This window comes from Coffea arabica, chromosome 3e (assembly GCF_036785885.1).
Source record: "Coffea arabica cultivar ET-39 chromosome 3e, Coffea Arabica ET-39 HiFi, whole genome shotgun sequence".
Taxonomy (NCBI): Eukaryota; Viridiplantae; Streptophyta; class Magnoliopsida; order Gentianales; family Rubiaceae; genus Coffea; species Coffea arabica.
The window spans coordinates 36,151,199-36,172,291 of NC_092315.1; positions in this window are offsets into that span (position 1 = coordinate 36,151,199).

Sequence of the window (21,093 nt, forward strand, 5' to 3'; positions counted from 1 at the left end):
CCATGTCCATGCAGTCTGTTCTCTTTCCCATTTTGCGTTAATAACGTTCCACCACGCTTGGGCCGGTCCTTCAAATTGGAACACTGCAAAGTTCACTTGCCTTTGCTTAGTGTAGTTTAGAGCTGTGAAGATGTTAACCATGGTTTCTACCCATTGTTCAGCTACGTCCGGATCGGGCCCTCCAAGAAATTTTGGAGGAGCAAACTTCCGGAACCTTTCAAGAGCATTATCCTCACCCATCTCAGGGTTCTGGGTTTGGTTTACGGGTATATGGCCTTGTTGAACCACCAGTCTTGCCAAGATATCCGTCATTTGTTGCATTGCCGTCGCCATTTGGTCTCCAGTCGCAACTCTCGGTCCCTGCTCTTGCTCGGCTGACGTTTCCCTTTTTTCTCTTGGTTCCGGGGATCGCTTAGTTCCACAGCCTCGATCACGTCCACGACCACGTCTCTCCTCCATATTTTTTTTCCTCTCTCCTTTCTTTTCTTTTTCCCAAAAAGTAATGTAGTGAATAAATGTAGTGAGTTGACTAGAATAACTAAATTCTAGCACACCAAATACACAAATAGACATATACACACATGACACACCATATATCAAGAAGACGTATCACATTAAACAAATAATCAAATGCGGTCAATGGTACACGTGTAGATGTTAACATACCATAAACAAGGACAAAAAGTAACAGTATAAGGACAAATCAAAAGAAAAGGGGTATATCGTCCCAGTCCCGGTTAAAATAACTCCGTCCGGTCTCTCACATCCCTTTCTATTCACTAAATGTCCGCAAACCTCTTATACTCATTCTAGCCAGACAAAGCCTATTCATGTTTCCAAAATACAAGTCTCAAGTACCTAGTAGCTAGCATCGCCTCAACTCTGGAGTACTCGGGCACGAGAATCCGAAATAAGATAATTCACATCTCGAGCTGGCCAGTCCCAAGAGTAAACCATCTACAATCGAAATTCCCACTAGACGTACCTATCTATGGTCCTCAAATACCATAAGAAAATTTAAGGCCTATAACATCTACAATTCATAGCTTATGCTCGAACGAGCACTTAATCCGTCAGACCTATTCACCACTCAGTCCAAGCTCACTCCGCGCAGAGACCACGCGAAGCAGGCTCTGATACCAACTGTGACAGCCTTACCTCCCCCTAAGGCGAATCAAAGGGGTCAGCAGACCGCCTGCCCAACTCTCGCCGGGACTCAGTCGTTCACTTCAACCCTCAAACAAAACCAGAATAAACCCACAAGAATAAATATAACGATGATCCAAAACTTAACGCAAAACTTATGTACATTACTATCTCAAAAGGGAGTACAAACATCGAATATACAAAGGTTCTCAAATCACCATACATCCAACCCGTGCCAAACACTAGGGCGAGAACCATTACAAAATCAAAGAACTAGACTAGGCTAGTCTATACAGAGCTCTCGTCCTGGCTCGCCGTCCCCTGTTAAGGAAAACAAAAATAAGGAATGAGCTAAAAGCTCAGCGAGGTTTCAAACACATAATCAAACAATCAATCCAATACATTAAACATAGAGTATCAATAGTTCAAGAAACATTTACAATGGAAAGCGATGATAACACATTCATTAAAAGGATACGGGCTCACAGGGAGCTATTCGTTCGTTCGTTCGTTCGTTCATTCTCCTGTCAATCCCCTTATTCCTCCAATCATTTTAAAAATGCATTTTTGTAAGTAAAACCCTCGTTCGTTCATTCATTTCATTCACCCCCTCCTGGACGTTGGCCAGGCTCCACCCGACAACAAGGTAATACTCGAGTATACCAAACGTTCACCCAGGGTCACTAAATCGCCCGACCGAGTCTGCTTCTAGCTCGAGTCGATCAGTAACGAAGGGCAGGGCCCAGTTCAACCAACAGCTTACATTCGTGCATATATAATCAGTCAATCATTGAAAATTTCACATTCATTTAGGTCGAGTGCGATAAAATACACACTCGCCTAGAAAACTCATTTTTAGCAATCATTGAAAGCATTTAACATTCAATCAAATATCCATAACATGGAACAAGGCATATAGTCAAGAGTAACATAACAATAAGGAGCGCTCACCTTTTTAAGCAAAATAACGTCCAAAGTTTCCTTCCGGATAATACTCTCAATCACCAAGGAACCCTAATAATCAAACGAACACATTATGCTTCAACCATCAAAGATGTAAATGAGTCAAAGACAAGTCGAATACGTACTAGTACAAAGTATAAATATGGCTTTGGTAGTGAAAAGAGTACATTGAAACCAAAGGACATAAGTAAAATATTTGTGAAACTTAGACTCACTTGTAAAACTTTAAAATCGCTATTTGAGGCGAACTGGCAAAGAAAATGTAAATACTCTAGATGGTTCACGTGGTATTCGCTCTCAAGCCTTACTCAAATCGCAAGTATATCGACCTAGTTCTCGAGCGTAAATTTGGGCAGCACGCCCTTTATATTTACCTATTTTCCAGCCATTTATGGCTTCATTCTTTTCCTCAATCAATCCCAAAGTCATACACAATATAAATTCATCACAACAGCCATTCAATAGACTCAAAGTTATTCAAGTATAAGATCAAACTGGGAAAATGTCCGGAAATCAAATTTAAGTTATAAAACAAAAGACAGATTTGCCGCCGCTTAGCGTAACAGGCACAACCAAAGCTACGCTTATTGGATTGGAATGAAATTTATACCGTTTCGAAGCTAAGACAAAGGCCTACAACTTTGATGAAGACTACTCAGTCCAATTTGTAGTGTATCTAAGTCAAAATTTCAATTTACAGAACCAGAATCTCACATTAACCGCCTTATTCGTAAATGACAATAACTCAGGCTACCGATGTCCAAACGAGGTAATTCCAGGGGCGTTGGAAAGCTAAGACATAGTACTAAAACTTTCATGTTTTGACTAAATGCTATTTCAGTATGTATCAAGGTGAAAGGACACGATCAAATTGGTGCACTGTCAAAACTGTTCACTGACTTTAGTCCTCTGGCAGTCAGGGTATTTCCGTCTTTGCACAGGCTATGTTGCTCCGATTGAGTTGAAAATTTGTAGGACACTATAAAACATCATTGCTTGCAACTTTCATGTTTTGTGATGAGGCTATTTCGGCTTCTAACATGGCCAAACAGATTCAGGAAGAACAAGACAGATTACTACCATTGAAACCCTAAGCTAGAATTTGTACCCACAAACCAGAATTTCCTTTAAACCAAGTCAACTACCATCTAAACACTAGATATTTCATATGTCAAAACTATCAAACCATGACTAATCATCAATCTTCATATTATGGCAGAAATTTCACCAAGAAAACTGAAATATCCCTAAATCCACTTCGACCCATGCAATTTCTCACAAAATTTACTAATTCAACAACTATAACCACAAATTGCCCATTAATTGAAGTAAAGAAGGAGTTTCTTGAAAATTTACCTTATCTCCCTAAGGAAGATGGTAGCTTAAGATTTGTCCTGAAAAAATAACTCCACAAATACCTTGAAAACCATCTTACCTAGCACTTTTATGGTGGGTTTTGCAAAATTTCTGGTTGGAGTTCAATATGGAGCAAGAAATTGAAGTGAAAAAATGAAGTTTCTCTCCATTTCCTTCCCTCAAAAGTTTCGGCCAGCTCATGGAGAAGATGAAGATGATCTTGGTCAAATTTTATGTTTAGTAAAGGTGGAGGAAAAATAGTCAAAGCCCAACACCAACCAAATCGCGACACTTGGCACCTTTTGTTTTCAAACTTATCCTCTTGTCTTTCAATTGTAATCTATCTAACTAACCTCCAATTATCTCCTAACACCTTGTAAAATAATAACACTTAGCACAAAACTCACTTAGTCACCAAAATTATATCGCACTAGCGGGTCCCACGTCTATAACGCACTTCAAACTAACGTACACTAACTCATACTAGGAAAATAATTTTAAAACAGTACTTACTTGTAAAAATGCATAGAAATTTTAATATTTCCAAGGAAAGTGTAAAATGTAGGTAAAGAAATAAAATAATGCTAAGAAAATGTGAAAATTTTTAGGTTCTGACATTCTCTCCCCCTTAAGAAATTTCGTCCTCGAAATTTTTACATTCCGTTGGCTCAGGAGCTTGTTGGTTGTCTAAGGCATATACCCTTGCTGGTACTTTTGTTTAGTTCCCTCTTTCATTCGTTTGTTTTGATTTAGTGCCCTCCAGTGGCTGAGTACTACTTTCGCGTGACTGTTTCCTCAGACAGTTGCTAACCTGGTGGTCACCACATCCGTAAATCAAACACTTCCGCCCTTTCCTCCAACAACCACTCTCAATGTGATTGGCCTTTCCACAGTAGCCACAAGTCAAGGAAGAAGCCACTTGTTGGCTTGTTTGAGAAATCTCCCCATGGCCTACTTGACTTCCTTTTGTGGATCGTTCTTCTAACGCCCCTAATGTCCATGGTGGGCGGGGTAAAGAGTTCACTTTCTGCACTTTGAAAGGTGCTATCGATTCACTTGGTTCCTCAGTCACACTACTAGGTGCATCCCTTTTTCGAGTTTGGGAGGCTTTTATCTGTGCTTTCGCAGTCTCAATTCGTTGGGCTTTCTCAAGAGCCTCCGTAAACGTATTAACCTGAACCGCCGCTAGAGGTTCTTGAAGTTCCAAATTCAATTCCTGTATGAACCGCCTTACTCTTCGCCGTACTGTGGCTACCAATTCGGAAGCAAACGTGGATAGTTTCGTAAATTTGGTTTCATATTCGGCCACAGTTTGAGTTCCCTGACGCAATCCAATAAATTCCTTCTCTCTCCTCTCTTGAACTAGAGGTGGGAGGTACTTCTCGTTAAATTTTCGTATGAAATTTGTGCATGTCCATGCAGTCTGTTCTCTTTCCCATTTTGTGTTAATAACGTTCCACCACGCTCGGGCCGGTCCTTCAAATTGGAACACTGCAAAGTTCACTTGCCTTTGCTCAGTGTAGTTTAGAGCTGTGAAGATGTTAACCATGGTTTCTACCCATTGTTCAGCTACGTCCGGATCGGGCCCTCCAAGGAATTTTGGAGGAGCAAACTTCCGGAACCTTTCAGGAGCCTTATCCTCGCCTATCACAGGGTTCCGGGTTTGGTTTACGGGTATTTGGCCTTGTTGATCCACCAATCTTGCCAAGATATCCGTCATTTGTTGCATTGCCGTCGCCATTTGGTCTCCAGTCGCAACTCTCGGACCCTACTCTTGCTCGGCTGACGTTTCCCTTTCTTCTCTTGGTTTCGGGGCCCGCTTAGTTCCACGGCCTCGACCACGTCCACGACCACGTCTCCCCTCCATATTTTTTTCCTCTCTCTTTTCTTTTCTTTTCCCCAAAAAGTAATGTAGTGAATAAATGCAGTGACTTGACTAGAATAACTAAATTCTAGCACACCAAATACACAAATAGACATATACACACATAACACACCATATATCAAGGAGACGTATCACATTAAACAAATAATCAAATGCGGTCAATGGTACACGTGTAGATGTTAACATATCACAAACATGGACAAGGAGTAACAGTATAAGGACAAATCAAAAGAAAAGGGGGTATATCGTCCCAGTCCCGGTTAAAATAACCCCGTCCGGTCTCTCACGTCCCTTTCTATTCACTAGATGTCCGCAGACCTCTTATACTCATTCTAGCCGGACAAAGCCTGTTCATGTTTCCAAAATACAAGTCTCAAGTACCTAGTAGCTAGCATCGCCTCAATTCTGGAGTACTCGGGCACGAGAATCCGAAATAAGATAATTCACATATCGAGTTGGCGAGTCCCAAGAGTAAACCATCTACAATCGAAATTCTTACCTGACGTACCTATCTATGGTCCTCAAATACCACAAGAAAATTTAAGACCTATAACATCCACAATTCATAACTTATGCTCGAACGAGCACTTAATCCGTCAGACCTATTCACCACTCAGTCCAAGCTCACTCCGCGCAGAGACCACGCGAAGCAGGCTCTGATACCAACTGTGACAGCCTTACCTCCCCCTAAGGCGAATCAAAGGGGTCAGCAGACCGCCTGCCCAACTCTCGCCGGGACTCAGTCGTTCACTTCAACCCTCAAACAAAACCAGAATAAACCCACAAGAAAAAATATAATGACGATCCAAAACTTAACGCAAAACTTATGTACATTACTATCCCAAAAGGGAGTACAAACATCGAATATACAAAGGTTATCAATTCACCGTACATCCAGCCCGTGCCAAGCACTATGGCGAGAACCATTACAAAATCAAAGAACTAGACTAGACTAGTATGTACAGAGCTCTCGTCCTGGCTCGCCGTCCCCTGTTAAGGAAAACAAAACTAAAGGAATGAGCTAAAAGATCAGTGAGGTTCCGAACACATAATCAAACAGTCAATCCAATACATTAAACATAGAGTATCAATAGTTCAACAAACATTTACAATGGAAAGCGATAATAACACATTCATTAAAAGGATACGGGCTCACAGGGAGCTATTCGTTCGTTCGTTCGTTCGTTCATTCTCCTGTCAATCCCCTTATTCCTCCAATCATTTTAAAAATGCATTTTTGTAAGTAAAACCCTCGATCGTTCATTCATTTCATTCACCTCCTCCTGGACGTTGGCCAGGCTCCACCCGACAACAATGTAATACTCGAGTATACCAAACTTTCACCTAGGGTCACTAAATCGCCCGACCGAGTCCGCTTCTGACTCGAGTCGATCAGTAATGAAGGGCAGGGCCCAGTTCAGCCAACAGCTTACATTCATGCATATATAATCAGTCAATCATTGAAAATTTCACATTCATTTAGGTCGAGTGCGATAAAGTACACATTCGCCTAGAAAACTCATTTTTAGCAATCATTGAAAGCATTTAACATTCAATCAAATATCCATAACATGGAACAAGGCATATAGTCAAGAGTAACATAACAATAAGGAACGCTCACCTATTTAAGCAAAATAACGTCCAAAGTTTCCTTCCGGATAATACTCTCAATCACCAAGGAACCCTAATAATCAAACGAACACATTATGCTTCAACCATCAAAGATGTAAGTGAGTCAAAGACAAGTCGAATACATACTAGTACAAAGTATAAATATGGTTTTGGTAGTGAAAAGAGTACATTGAAACCAAAGGACATAAGTAAAATATTTGTAAAACTTAGACTCACTTGTAAAACTTTAAAATCGCTATTTGAGTCGAAGTGGCAAAGAAAACGTAAATACTCTAGATGGTTCACGTGGTATTCGCTCTCAAGCCTTACTCAAGTCGCAAGTATATCGACCTAGTTCTCGAGCGTAAATTTGGGCAGCACCCCCTTTGTATTTACCTATTTTCCAGCCATTTATGGTTTCATTCTTTTCCTCAATCAATCCCAAAGTCATAGACAATATAAATTCATCACAACTACCGTTCAATAGGCTCAAAGTCATTCAAGTTCAAGATCAAACTAGAAAAATGTCCGGAAATGAAGTTTAAGTTATAAAATAAAAGACAGATTTGCTGCCGCTTAGCGTAACAGGCACAACCAAAGCTACGCTTATCGGATTGGGGTGAAATTTATACCGTTTCGAAGCTAAGACAAAGGCCTACAATTTTGATTCAAACCACTCAGTCCAGTTTGTAGTGCATCTAAGTTAAAATTTCAATTTACAGAACCAGAATCTCACATTAACCGCCTTATGCGTAAACGACAAAAACTAAGGCTACCGAAGTCCAAACGAGGTAATTCCAGGGGCTTTGGAAAGGTAAGACATAGCACTACAACTTTCATGTTTTGGCTAAATTCTAGTTCAGTATGTATCAAGGTAAAAGGACACGATCAGATTGGTGCACTGTCAAAACTGTTCACTGACTTTAGTCCTATGGCAGTCAGGGAATTTCCATTCTTTCACAGGCTATGTTGCTCCGATTGAGCTGAAATTTTGCAGGACACTTATAAACATCATTGTCTACAACCTTCATGTTTTATGATGAGGCTAGTTCGGCCTCTAACATGGCCAAACAGATTCGGGAAGAACAGGGCAGATTACTACCATTGAAACCCTAAGCTAGAATTTGTACCCACAAACCAGAATTTCCTTTAAACCAAGTCAACTACCATCTAAACACTAGATATTTCATATATCAAAACTATCAAACCATGACTAATCATCAATCTTCATATTATGGCAGAAATTTCACCAAGAAAACTGAAATATCCCTAAATCCACTTCGACCCATGCAATTTCTCACAAAATTTACTAATTCAACAACTATAACCACAAATTGCCCATTAATTGAAGTAAAGAAGGAGTTTCTTGAAAATTTACCTTATCTCCCTAAGGAAGATGGTAGCTTAAGATTTGTCCTGAAAAAATAACTCCACAAATACCTTGAAAACCATCTTACCTAGCACTTTTATGGTGGGTTTTGCAAAATTTCTGGTTGGAGTTCAATATGGAGCAAGAAATTGAAGTGAAAAAATGAAGTTTCTCTCCCTTTCCTTCCCTCAAAAGTTTCGGCCACCTCATGGAGAAGATGAAGATGATCTTGGTCAAATTTTATGTTTAGTAAAGGTGGTGGAAAAATAGTCAAAGTCCAACACTAACCAAGTCGCGACACTTGGCACCTTTTGTTTTCAAACTTATCCTCTTGTCTCTCAATGGTAATCTATCTAACTAACCTCCAATTATCTCCTAACCCCTTGTAAAATAATAAGACTTAGCACAAAACTCACTTAGTCACCAAAATTATATCGCACTAGCGGGTCCCACGTCTATAACGCACTTCAAACTAACGTGCACTAACTCATACTAGAAAAATCATTTTAAAACTGTACTTACTTGTAAAAATGCATAGAAATTTTAATATTTCAAGGAAAGTGTAAAATGTAGGTAAAGAAATAAAATAATGCTGAGAAAATGTGAAAATTTTTGGGTTCTCACACGAGCAAATGTTAGAATTTCGAGTATGAAATTCTTTTAAGGGGGAGAGAGTGTCAGACCCCGAAATTTTACTTTTCTTTATAACCTTTATGTGAACTCACTTAATGGTTGAATTTGAGTCAAGGGACTGAATTTTGTTAAGAAAAGTTTCATAATCTCAAGTTGTTAGAAAATCTAGAATTTTCGCAGGAGGCTCTGCGCAGTTTTGGGAAATTGGCTATAACTTCATATAGGAAAGTCGGAATTGAGTCCCATTTATTGCGTTTGAAACTAGACTCAGAGGGCTTCCTACGGTGTAAAATTTAGAGTTTGATTCAATGTTTATAAATTCTAGAAAATTGACTGAAAATTCTGCCCTGCACAAGTAAACATAGGAATGTTGTAGTAGCTTATGGCTCAATTTGGACCAACTTATGAATTAAATCTCTTTGAGGTGTCTTCTAAAGATTCTTAGTATTTGAAGTCTAGTTTTATCAAGCCAAGTTATATAAATTTTTGATGTTTATAATTTAAGTTATAATTTTTCTAAAGGAAGGGCATAAGTTAGGATTTTGTGCATACTAGGGTTTTGTTGTGTGTTTTTGTATGCATTTTCGTAGTGTGATTGTGAGGACTTGTAAAATCCCTCATATTTTCTTAAAAATTCCCTTTTATTTGGAATCCATTATTTTACAATAGCTTTACTACTCATTCACTTCCTCAATAGTTACAATTAATCATAGAACCAAGGGTTTTCCCTTTTCTTTCATCGTTATGGTAAACTAGGATTTTACGTCTTTTGGTAGTGTGATTAATCGGTGTGGAGTGTGTACTCAATTTGGTGATTAAGAGTGAATTTTAGATAAGAGAAAGTGTGTGATTAGAAGTGATAATAATAAGTTAGTGAATCATAAGTTAAAACCCTAGTACGCGCGATTTAAGGAAAATCGGTTTGAACCGACGTGCACCATTTGCTATCGAATGAGTGCACCACTTGAACACTACTTTATTACCTTAATCTCCTTGTTATTAATGGAGCAAAATCATCCCTAAAATATCTCCTAAAGCAGCCGAAATTTTGGACTAAAGAAAAGGGAGAAAAGAAAAAAATAATAATAAGCCATCTTGAGTTGACACTTGTTGGCAATCCATGGAACTTTGACCTAATGAGTTTCTTTCCTTTTTATCTTCTTCTTGGCTCCATTTTATTCCATTTTTCTTGAGCTTGGATGAAATTTTTGGGGAGAAAAACAAGAGGAGAGAACCTCATTTCATCTTGGGATTTTAGCTTCTTTGAGTGAAAAATCAAGAATCTAAACCGATTAATCCTTTCTTTGAGCACTTGGGAAGCTTGGTGTGCTAAAAGTTTACAAGGAGAGGTGGTGGATATCTCTTCCAAGCATCTTAGTGAGGTATTATGGCTGTCCATCCTATTTCTTTCCCTTCATCTTGCTTAAGTTGTGTAGCAACTCATATTCTTGGTTAATGATAGCTATGTAAGTAGTTTTGATGTTTATGGTGGATTTGTGAGTTAGGGTTTTGAATTGTTTAGCTGTATTTCTTCTTGTTTAGATAGAATATGATGTGAATAAGCTTAGATAAGGAGTTGAAGTAGTGGTTCAAGCTAGAAATGTGAAGTTTATGCCTTGAATGCATTAAATTCCAGATTTAAGGATTTCAAATGCTCTGTTCTGACAAGTTCTATTCGTGTATGATAGAGGCCGAAGTGGGTTTAGGTTAAAACATGAAAATTGTAGGAAATAATGTCATATAGCCGCCTGTAAAATTTTAGCTCAGTTTGAATACTGTAGCATGTGAAATGGCTGAAATACCCCTAACTGCCAAAAGCTTCATTTTGCGGACAGTTTTGTGATTTCACACATTTGGCTTCATTTTTCACTTTGATCCATATCAAACCGGTCTTTGGCCAAAACACAAAAGTTTTAGCTCTATTTTCAGCTTTCCAACGCAACTGAAAACACCTCAAACAGAGTTGTGTAGCCTGAGTTATTGTCATTTGAATTCAGTACTGACAACCGTACAGACAAGGACCTTCCGGTTCTGTAATCTATACTTTTGACCTAGATTAATTGTGAACTGGATTGCGTGGTCTTCATGAAAGTTGTAGCCCTTTGTCTTATCTTCAAAACGGTATAAATTTCACACCAATCCAATAAACATAACTCTAGTTGTGACTAAAATGTTATAAGATGTTGAATCTGCCATTTAGCTATTTGCCTTTAAACTTGATTTCCGATTGCCTTGTTAAGACTTGTGTTGTACTTGGATGATTTTGAGCCATTGAACGGCTATTGTGATGAGATTGATTATTTGTACGTGTTTTGGGGCTGAATTAAGAAAAACAATGAAGCCATAAATGGAGTTTCAGTTACTTGATTTTCTTTAAGCGAAACTCTAAAGTTTCGAGCCCTAGTTGATTTCCAACTCTTAAATGATATTTTATCGCAGATTTGAACTCCACACAAGGAGTAATACCTGAACGTGAATCGAAGAAGCACTAAATCTTTGGTGAGTGCTTCCAAATACCTGATTGAACTGGATACTTGTTTTCAATACTTGACCAATGTAATTTAATGATGTGTAATTTGTTTGATCGGGCAAGAGTGTACTTTATTGCACTTGCCCTAATATGATATATACTTGTTTATTGTTGCAATTGACTTGATATATTTGTACTTGACTTATAAGTGCTGAGTGGCAGCATGTATCACACTCAATGTGAGTGGGAGGTGCCTCTCATTCCCGTCTCCGTACTTTTACTTTGATTCAGTCGATTGGAGATGTTATCTCATCAATTTCTTGGGGACCCAAACCCCACTGGCTAGTTAATCGAGTCGAGCCAGCAAGGGATTGGTTGATTAGATAACGAACCATGGGTAGTTAGTGTTGTCGAGGGGAGTGTTATCTCCTCGACTAAATCGGTACACTCGAGTATTACCACCAGTGTTTATTGAGGATTTTGGGCCCAGTAGGGGGTTTGGCTGGTGGACGGAGAGTAGTTTAAGTGGTGCTCTACTGGATTGGTTACTTACTTGAAAGTTAACGGAGTGTCAACTATTACTTGATTAAGCTCTGGTGATGCAATGGGAATTTGGCTCCTGAGAGCCATCTGTATCCTTATACTTTGGAATGATTAGTACTTATCATGTTATTGTTTCGTTTTAAAAGAAAAACTTTACACTCGCTCATTTTGAGATTTGCTACTTGAAGTGTTATTACTCACTGTCGCGCCCCACTTTTTGAATGAATGTATGTGTGATGTGTGGTGTGTAATGTGTGAACGTGTGCAAAATGAAAAGTAAAAGGCCATGGGACTCAGAATGCGACGATTTGGCCAAGTGAAGTTCAAAAGGGTTTTTTGTATCAAAAATGGAGTCGCCACTTGGTATAGAGTTAGGGTGTACCAAGTCACCCAAAAAGTGTTTTTGTTTTTGAATAAAAAGTAAATAAACCCTTTTTGAGAACTTTTGGGTCTGCGTAACCAAAAGAGGGATCGGGGGTCACATTTGACGAAGGGGAAGGCAAGGATAAAAATCCAAGGCACCCCTTCGACCTAGCCAAGGCTAGTTGCGTGACTTAAGCCAATTTTCCTAATTTTTCTACCCAATGTATGTTCGCACGTTGGATATGACTATATGAATGCAAAACGGAAAGGAAAATGCAATCCTAAATTCTACGATGTCTCTCGTGAGGCTTTTGGTCCCAAACCACATGAGTTGTGGCGGCCAACAAAGGAAAACCCCATAGAGGTCGATTAATGCAAATGAGACTCAAGTGTGCAAGTGTGAAAGTGTATGAAAGAAATTAAAAATCCGAGTGTTTGTGTGCAAGTGTATGAAAAGGTGCACGTGTGCAATCGTATGAAAATTCTAAGTGTTTGTGTGCAAGTGTATGAAATATAGTGATAAGTGCATATAGGTGTAATTAAGTGCAATTGGGTGAAGTAGAAATCAAAATGAACAACAAGGAAAGGAAAATGTGAATTGAAAAGAATGAGTGAGTGATAAATGAGAATGAATGAACCTAAGGGAATGCATCAGGTCGGGTATGGGAATGACTCCTAACTTGTCGACTTCGATTTTCCCTTTGATTAGAAGGCAAAACTAGCGTGCTAAGGCTATCGAGTAGCCACACTCGCTCGTTTCCCTTATCAGAAGGGGACCCTCAAGCAAATGGACCCTACAACTATCATGATATGCAAAGATCCTAAAATGAAGGGAAAGGGGGTTCGAGGAGCATGCCAAGTGATAAAACTAAGAAAAATGCATGATATGTGGTGAACAAGCAAATGATATGCTAATGAGGGGAAATCCCTAAGGGTCTAGCGTTGGACTAGCCCATTCTATGAATTCCGACTAGCGTTGGACTAGCGGAAACGTACATTCATCCATTCCATTCATTCATGGCTATGAAAGCAAGTAGACATGCCAAAATACTCGTAAACACATAGCACATAGCATTTAGCATGCTCGACTAGATGCAAGAGCCTAATAAAGCAATTAAACATGTAGCAACAAAAACAAGCAAGCAAGGGGAAGGGGAAGTGGACCAGATGCTCTCCGAGCCCTATCTATTACAAGCCAAGAGGTGTACACATACCCCATAAAAGCATAAAGGGGAAGGGGAAATGGACAAGATGCTCTCCGAGCCCTATCTATTACAAGCCAAGAGGTGTACACATACCCCATAAAGAATAACTTAAATAAAAAGAAAAAGTAAATAAAGAAAATGAAAGGAATTAAAGAAAGGCAAAGGAAGCAAAGTAGACATGCATATTCACATAACATGTAGGAGCACGTAGGAAAAATAAACTCAAGAATATAGAAGTTACCTCCGTTGCAATGGAAATCGAGTAAATGAGATATTAGCTTCAAAACAATAAAAAGGTCAAGGTACCAATTTATTTGGCAAATAATCACAAAGGATAAAAATAAGCATGAATTTGAATCAATTAAATCATGTCGACAATTCACATTTAAGAAGTCAAGAGAAGAAAAGACCTGATTGCAAAGATTGACAAAGTTTGGAGGTCAAAATTAAAGAAAAATAAAGTTCAGGGACCTATTTGCAATTAAGTTAAGGACTCAATTGAAAGCATTGAAAGTCTGTAGGGCCATAGTGAACATAAAGAAAAGTACAGGGACTGATATGCAAATTCGTTTTCAGATTTCTTAATGGATCAAGCCACTGGGTTTATTTCATTTATTTGTTTGGGCCAGAGGCTTCCAAGCCCAATTGGAAATCCAAACAAAAGGGAATGGGCCATTTTATTACATTTCTTGGGCCAAAACCCCTCTTAGTCCAACCGAAGCCCAAGCAAAACTCACGGGCTAGCCTATCTTAGGTCCAAGCAAAGCCCAACTAAAAATATGTGTGGGTTTTATCCCTTAACCCATGCCAACAACCCAGAAAAATAAATCATTAATTCTTTTGTCAAACCCAAATAACAAATTCAAACCCAAATCTCTGAATTGTAACCTTCCTAAGCCCAACAAGAAACCCAACAAATATTATTACCCAAAACCCAAACTATACTAAACCCAACAAGATTAGCAAATCAATTAAAATTAGCAAGTCATCATTAGGATCTAAAAACAAGAATTAATCTAGCTAAAAGACTACTTAAAATGATTATAAAAAAAAAATGATTATCATCTAAAAAAGGATGAAATAAATTCAACTTTTGCGAATTTGGGGTTCAAAATACAATTCATAGGAGGACTTATCTGAAGGATTGACAAAAGCTTTGAGGTCTAATTATGAAGCTCTAAAACTTTGGGGTTAGATTGCCAAGAATGAGAAGATAAAGGGTCTGAAATTGTAGTTTTGGAGAAGTCATTATCTTCTTCGTCGAATCAACATTTCCGTTCTTTTCAATCAGCCACCAGAGACTTAGTTTTAGTTGCAATCATTCCAACAGACAACAAAATTTCCCCAAAACACTAGCTCGGACTCATATGACAGGAAATAAAAGGAAACAGCAAAAATGTAAAACGGCAATGCATCAGAATTCTCAAAATATGAGGAAGGAATTGGCCGGCTTAGCCGTTTTCTTCACATGGAGATGCAGACAAATTATCTTGCCATTAAAATTTTCAGTTGGGCATTTCGCCGAACAGGTTACGGGCATTAAAGATTTCACTACTTTTTTGTTCCATTGGAACTACAATTGGCCCCAAAATTATCAACAACAACAAGGATTCTTGCCCAGTCAACATACAAAGCATATGTATTTGAACAACCAACATGAAATTGAGACAACATGCTCACGGCATACCCCGGCAAACATACTCTAAAAAACTTTCTGTCCGTTTGAATGAAGACTGAACTGAAAAGGAGAAAACTAACTTACAATGGCCTCTCAACGAGCTTCGCTGGCGGTGACGAATGGCGGCAGCGGAAGTTGAAAGGTGGCGGCATAGGTGGAGAGCAGCAACGGCAGATGAGGACTGGTGGTGGGAAGTTCCGGTGATGGTTCCGGTCGTGGCTTCTTCCAAGTTCGTCCTTCACTTTGCCGAGACTTTCTTCCTCTGGTTCATTTGCCTCTGCCCGAAATTCCTCTTCCAAACTCCAGATTGCAGCCGCGGCTTCCTCTGTTTCTTTCCGGCTCCTTTTTCACTCAGCTCCCCTGCTTTTTCTGTTTTTCTTGTTGCTTTTTTGGCCAAAGCTTCTCTTTCTTTCCGTTGGCCGAAGCCCCTCTGTCTGCCCTCTCTCATTTTTACTCTGTTTTTTCCAAGCCGTCAGCCTCCCCTGTTTTTTCCTGCTTCTTCCCAGCCCAGCCGAAGCCTTCCTCTGTTTTCTTTTTTCATTCGCCCCACTCTCCCTTCAATCCTCCCTGCTCTCCGTCCTTAGTCGAAGGCCTTTTTGCTCACCCCCCGCCGCCCTTCATTTCCTCTCTAATTGGCACCCTCTGTTTTTTCCCTTTTGTTCCGGAAGCTCTCTTAAGAAACCCCCGTAGCTCCCCTTTTGATTTCTCTGTTTCTTTCTCCTCACCGAGCTCCCCCAAAGCCCCCGGACCTCTCTCGCGTTTTTGTCTTTTTAAGCCAAAACCCCTCTCGGCCGTTCTCTGTTTTTGTCCTGCTTTCCAGATGAAGCCTTCCCCATTTTTCCTCCTCCAGGCTCCTTCTGTTTTTTTTAGTTTTTTCTTCGTTCCCCTTGCCTTAGTTTTTGTAGCCCCCCTCTCTGTTTTTCAGTTTTGCTCTCTATCCTTTTCTTTCCCTTGTCCATTGCCTTAGACTCCCGTCCCTCCTTTGTTTTGCGGCCCCTTTTCTTTTAAAGGCACCTCCCCTAAAGAAAAACTAAACCTACGATGAAAGGCCCAGATCTCATCCACCAAAATAGGCTTATGTACAAAAACAAAAATAAAATAAGATAAAGCAAAAACCCTAACATCGAAACAAATTAAATTGAAAATTAAATGATTAGAGTTTAATTAAATGATAAAATGACCTAAAAAATAAAATTAAAAATGAAATTAATCAAAATAGAAATAATAACAAACGAAACACCTTAAAAATTTGGTGTCTACAGTTTGCCCCTCTTTGTCTGAGTTTTGAAAAAACTTGAGACAAAGAAGTAGACACCAAATACTTACCTGTGTTATTTGGCTGTGAACGACTCGAACGATGGGGCAGACCCCTGACAGGAAATTTTAAAATCGGGACTGACCCGAACAGAAATTAAACGGGACTGACCCGAACAGAAATTTAAACGGGACTGACCCGAACAGAAATTTAAACGGGACTGACCCGAACAGAAATTTAAAATTGGGATAGACCCACGGGATAGACCCGGACAGAAATTTTAAAATTGGGATAGACCCACGGGATAGACCCGAACAGAAATTTAGAATTGGAATAGACCCACGGGATAGACCCGAACAGAAATTTAAACTTGGGATAGACCCACGGGATAGACCCGGACAGAAATGTAAAATTGGGATAGACCCACGGGATAGACCCGGATAGAAATTTAAACACACGCGTTAGTGAGATAGACTCGATACTAACGGTGACAGGATGAAACACACACGTTAGTGAGATGGACTCGATGCTAACGGTGGTAGGATGAAAACACGCACGTTAGTAAGATAGACTCGATGCTAACGGCGGTAGGATGAAACACACACGTTAGTGAGATAGACTCGATGCTAACGGTGGTAGGAATAAAACACGCACGTTAGTGAGATAGACCCGATGCTAACTGCGGTTGAAGTAAAACACGCACGTTAGTGAGATAGACTCGATGCTAACGGCGGTAGGATGAAAACACGCACGTTAGTGAGATAGACTCGATGCTAACTGCGGTTGAAGTAAAACACGCACGTTAGTGAGATAGACTCGATGCTAACTGCGGTTGAAGTAAAACACGCACGTTAGTGAGATAGATTCGATGCTAACGGCGGTAGAATGAAAACACGCACGTTAGTGAGATAGACTCGATGCTAACGGCGGTAGAAATGAAACACGCACGTTAGTGAGATAGACTCGATGCTAACGGCGGTAGAAATGAAACACGCACGTTAGTGAGATAGACTCGATGCTAACGGCGGTTGGAGTAAAACACGCACGTTAGTGAGATAGACTCGATGCTAACGGCGGTTGAAGTGAAAAAAACAATCCCAACATGACTTTTGTGAAGTTGGCGGCATAAAATCCAGGCCCAATGAGATAAAGTGATGTTGGCGGTACCAAGTCCAGGCCCAACATGATAAAGTGACGTTGGCGGCACCAAGTCCAGGCCCAACGTGGTGATGTGAATAGTCAGTGGGATAAGACCCAATCCTGCCATCCATTGGTCAAGAAATTGAATTTGTTTTGTCAAAAAAACCAGGAATTAAATTTGATTTTCCAAGAAACAAGAATTTGAACTTGATTTTTGACTTTTGACTTTTGAATTTTTCTGATTTTCCGAGAGAATCTTTTCCAAAGATAATTTGCCCCAGTGTAGGGCCCTTTTCCCTTCTTTCTTCTCTTTCTTCGGCATTGGCCTTCCCCAACTCAGAAGCTTTTCGTCGACTTCAACTGTGAATACCTGCACAGGGGGTTCACATGCACTCAAATTTTCATGAAAAGGGCAGCGTGATTGACTTGAAAGTCTTACTTGACCCTTTGATGAAATCCTCAAACGAGTTATAAAAATTTTTGCCCCAGTGTGGGCTTATCTTGCGAAATCTTGCAAATAAAAATGTTCGCCCCAGTATGGGCCCATTTGAATGCAAAAATTGGTTTGGATACTTCTCCATTTATTTGAACCAAGAGAAATCGCACTTTCCAAAAGTTAGAAAGTAATCATATGTATGACGTGAAGAAATTTGAATGTTGAGTTCAAGCAGAAATGTCATGATGAATTTCTCAAAATAACACCAATTTACAGAAGGTTTCTTCCTCACTTTTAGCATTGATGCTTTGGGTAATGGGTCACCACTTCTGGTTGACTCATCTTTTCAGAACCAATCAAGTGACTTTATTTTTGGAAATGGCTAAGGAAATGGGAGGTCAGAATTTGTCTCATTTTTGTGCCCCAGTTGTATGTAATCCATTCAATGTCACATCTTAGTGAAAGCAAATAGTTTGTCACCCTTATTTCTTAAGAAAACTGAGTCCACATATAAGCTTTATAGGCTTGCAACAAAATGGGTAGAAATGATAGCTAAACATGTGAAATCTAGTTAACCCTTATGATGGATTTTTATGAGCATAATCCTCACTTTGGATTGTCATGAAGGAATAAGTCAACGATGGACTTTATTAGCTTGTAATGTGGCTTGAAAACGATAGTTAAAGAATAAAACTTTCAAAGGACATTGCATCGAAGATCGCATTTGTCAACCTTGCCCTCATCTGGACTGCAGATTCTTGGACTTTGTTGGACTTTTATCATCACCCAACAGCATCAAATCTTTTTGCATTTTTTTCTTTTTTTTGCATTCGCTCTCTTTTTTCTTTTTCAAAAATGCCCTCGCGGGGTTTCACATAAAGAGCAGTGTCAACCTCACACCTAATCAATTCAGAATACAGCTAAAATTTTCCGGCATCAGAAATTTTCTTGACAGGGCCATTGCAAAGAACAGAAGTCAGGGCTTTCGGCTTTTGTAATGGGGTCAGGTGGGGTGTTTAGAAAAGTTAAGGCTTGAAGGCAGATTTCAAGAGTGGTTTGAAGAATCTGAGATCGCATTGTTGCGCCAACCCTATTTTAGGGTAAAATCAGAATTTGCCTCAGTTTTTGCTCAATTGAGGCTTTTTCTCTTTCATTTTTCTTTTCCCTTTTGACTTTTCGGCCTTTTGCCATTCTTTGAAATTTCACAAAATTTGCCCCAGTTTACTTTTGAACTGAGGTTCTCTTTTCTTCCTTTGCCTTTTGATTTTGTGGCTTTTCACTTTTTCGCTTCTTGAAATTTTCCTTTTCCAAACCAACTTGCCCCAGTGTGGGGTTTGCGATTCTCAGGGTTTGCCAAATGAAGTATTTTATTCTGAAGGCTCAAAAGGGATAACTAGGGATTGAATGTTTGATTGGAAAAGAAGATGGCCTGACTTGTATTCCGTTCCTTACAATAACTAGGAAACTTTCATTAATGGGAAATTTCTGACATGTATTTGAATTAACTGACTGAGGATGCCTTCTGTTCATCCACATTTGTGAAACATAGGCGGTCCGTGCGGACAAAACTCTTCCTTTTTCCAAAATTGGGACCCAAGTAGAATCAATTTTCCGCAATTCGCGGTTCCCTCTTTTCTTTTAACTTTCGCTTTTCTCCTTTTTGGAAAAGTCCCCAATCTCCCTCCCCAATGTGGGGTGCGATCATATGTGCATTCGAAAAGAACCACCAATTTTAGCTCAAATGAGGACGCAAGGGATAAATGGTGTTTAGATTGAAGAAATGATGGCCAAAGCATCATTCTTACACCTCATGACAACCAAAGTAACGAAATGGCTATTGAAAATCCATTCCCCTTTTTTGATATTTGAAAATATTCCAATAGAGGGTAATGATCATTAGGGCTCTTATTTGAACGAAATTATTCTTTCAAAGGCTCCAATGGGAGAACAAATGATAAAATGTGTATAAATAGAGAAAAGAATGCTCGAAGTATCATTCCAAATTTTCAAAACAAACGAGAATAACGCACATTTTTGCTTTCACTTAGATGTGATTGAATCGGTTACACAATGGATATTTTCAAGCAAAGATGGCCCCAATTTGCAATTTATCAATCAATGTGACTGATTTTATTCTGGGGTTAAGTGAAGGAGAAAAGGTATCTCATCGGGCTTTTTGAGTGGCCATTCACCCTTTTTCTGAGCACTCTTATTGTATAGCTCGGATCACCGACCAAGTGTAAGAATTTAAGAAGCATACATTTGTGAATTTTCAGGCTAGAGGTTGAAAAAATCTCAATTTGTTTTATTTCTCAAAATTCATCATGAAATCTCCAATGAGTAAGAATAAAGAATGAAGTGTACATAAATATACACAAAACAATAATTGTCCCAAAAAATTTATTGCTAAAGAAAAGTTTGAAACAAAAATTCTCATTCAATTATGATACAAATAAGAAGAGAGAGACTTGTAAAGAGCTCCACATATACATTTTTTGTCTCCCTTTCTTTTGACACAAAAATATATTAACAAGTCAAACATATAGAATTTTCTTTGAAAACAATTATGAAATCTCTCAGAAGCTCTTAGCCTAGAGCTCTCAGATGGGTCTTTCAGGTTTCCGTTGTTGGATTTGCCCAAGAATCACATAATACTTGTGATTTTCAAACTTTATTAGATCAAAATTATCATCGGCTATAGAAAAATATTTTTGCCTTATTGAAATATTCTTATGAATGCAGGGGGGAAGGGGGAAAACAAAAGAAAAATACCTTGAGTTAGTAAGAAAGAATATAAAATCGGTATGCATGTCCTATGGGGGGACCCTTTTTGTGCCAAAGGTAGGCCTAACATGAAAATGTAATTCTCTAGAGTAGGCACTATACAATACCTGATGGATCCGATCAACTCATTGAGTGAAAAATAATTTGAAAAATTTGGTCAATTGGGGTGACGAGAGATTTGTCAAAATGAGGTCAACGTCCGAATAGATTGATCACCTTTGATTTGCAAAAGGCACGGGTTTAACCTTGACGAACC